We start from the raw sequence: 2,730 nt of genomic DNA on the forward strand, positions 1-2,730 counted from the left end.
CTTTTAGTGAAGTAGAGCACAACCAGCCCATGCCTGCCCATCCTGTATGACTCTTGTTTGTGTTCTCTTTTAGATTAGAAGATAGGGGTTGACTGGCGTGCTGGGGCTCTTCCTCATTTTCTCCTGACTTAATAATGCTATCAAAATAGCAATTGGGCTATTTACCTGTGGTTTTTCCTTACCACATAATCAAATTATTTTCTTTTTTGATAATATATTTGCCCAATAACATCCTTTCTTCTTCCTCAAAGTCCCTTATTTATTCTCCGTTGTAGTCTCTTCACACATGCTATTGATCCCTATATTTTCTTGCCTGTGATATTAATTTTTGATTTGCTGGAGAATGTTGTGCATCATTTCTCTCAGCAATACAACAATATTGACTGAATATGATTATTATTTTTTAGTAGACCTTTGCTTTTAGAAGAAGTTTGAGGCCATTAAAAGAGTTTAACAGCTTCCTTAAAGCAAAATCAAGCCTGTTCTTTTCCTACTACTTAGTTCTAGATCCAATCTATACATTTGTATTGTCCACCCAGGTCTATATCCTCATGGACAATCTCAGTATATTGGACCTTTAACTAGATTTTAATAGCTAACTCACATGAATTTCTTTTCAATAGAAGTTCTTTATCCATTTGACTTTTCCTGTTTGTAATATTCCAAAATTTGTCCCCATGATATCTTACTAATTAGTTCATATTTTTGTTTTGTAATTATTACTTTTGGTTATAATCTCTCTGTTTGCTAAGGTGTTAATTTCCTCATTGAGCAACTAATCAAAAACAGTGATGGTTGTTCATGGTATTATTATATTCTGTGTCTATGTCCTCTAATCTATCCATTACCCATTTTTCAATGTTAACAAATTATTTAAATATGTCAAGATTGAGGCTTTTTTTTCAATTACATGCCATGTCATTGTATTCTTTCATCTAGCTAAGTATTAATTTTGATCTTTGTACTAACAAATCAGGAATTGACCTGAATAGAAGGAGCTGATTCTGAAATGACTCCAACATCATCACTAGGTCATTTGCTGCCTATTAAAATGTTGTCAATTTCATTTTTTGTTATATTATTTGGTGCTTACTATATCAAGTGCCTATTAAATTTTTTTGAAGGAAGCATTTATAATGTATACATTTTTGGTGTCTCTCATTCCTTCTTTCTCATATACATTTTCCAACATATTTCTTGCCATCTTTATCTGCTTCCTCCTTTGCATCAAAGCCAACAAGTAGCAATGTGTATGCTGATTTATTTTGGAGAGTCTTTATACTTATATAATGAATCAAATTCATGTAAAATATCTCTAGCTTTATTCTCTGTGCTAGGTATTGTTATATAACTTATATTTGCAGATGCTTATGAAGAACAGATATAAGATACACACAGGTGTCATGACAAGATTTTTTCTTGTTGTTCTTGCACTTGGGTGCATAATGAGAGCAACTTAATCAGTTCTTTTATTTGGCCCTTGAAGAAGAGTCTATAAACCATCTTTCCCATTAGGTGCAACTTCTTTCTTCCTCAAGGTTTTTGTTTATTAATGACATCAAGATCAAGGGATACCCATCAATTGGGGAATGGCTACAATAGTTGTGGCATATGATTGTGATGGAATGTTATTGTGCTATAAGAAATGACAAGCAGGATGATTTCAGAGGGAAAATAAAAACCTGGAAAGACTTACACAAACTGATGCAAAGTAAGCAGAACCAGCAGAATCTTGTACACAGTAAGAGCAATATCCTATGATGAAGAACTGTGAATGACTTACCTATTCTCAGTAATACCATGATCCAAGAAAATCCCAAAGGATTCATGATGGAGCATACTATCCACCTCCAGAGAAAGAACTGATATTGTTTGAATATAGACCAAAGCATGCTGTTTTTCACTTTCTCTCATTCATTCGATTTTTTTATTCAAGTCTTCTTGTACAAAATGGCTAATATAGAAATGTTTTTGCATGATTGTACATATATAATCCAATATAAATAATGATACACAATGCAGCTGCCTCAGGGAAAAGGAAAGGGGGAGAGGAAGTAGGGATAGAATTTGGAACTGCAAACTTTTAAAAAAAAATTGTTTTAGTATATAATTGGGGGAAATTAAATTTTTTTAAAAGAGGTTTAAAAAGATTGATATGGCAGTTCTTTAATGAGTATGTTCACTCTTTTGTTAATCATTGAACATAGATCTCACCTTTAGAATACCAGCAACCAAGTAAAAGTTTATAAACTATCTAAAAACTATATGATTCTTAGCAGATTGTATCCCCTTTTCTGTCATTCTACCAGTCACTGCAGATGCGAAAGGGGAGAACACAAGATGCAGGGTTTTTAAAATTATTTTTATTTTGTGGGTTTCTTTGGATAAAGAATCTATCACTAAGTTGCCTTCCTAGTAATCATGAGCCCCTTTGCAACTAGTCCCTAGAAAGCAGAGTAGCTGTTACTGGGGACTTATTCAAAGTCATCCCACCATGATAAAGCCTATCAGAGCTTTGCACTAAACTGTCACAGTCTCAAAGAAAACAGATTCACCTCCATGCAAAAATGAGGTATTGTAATAGAGGAACTTGATAAAAATGCCTAAGGAAAATGAAGAGATGAATCTTAAGCACATGGAACCTGAATCATGTTGCCTACAATAATCTCAGTGGGCTATATACAGATAGATAGATAGATAGATAGATAGATAGATAGATAGATAGATAGA

This window comes from Petaurus breviceps, unplaced genomic scaffold (assembly GCF_028583685.1).
Source record: "Petaurus breviceps papuanus isolate PSGF00001 unplaced genomic scaffold, PetGlider_PUasm1.0 110, whole genome shotgun sequence".
NCBI classification, from domain to species: Eukaryota; Metazoa; Chordata; class Mammalia; order Diprotodontia; family Petauridae; genus Petaurus; species Petaurus breviceps.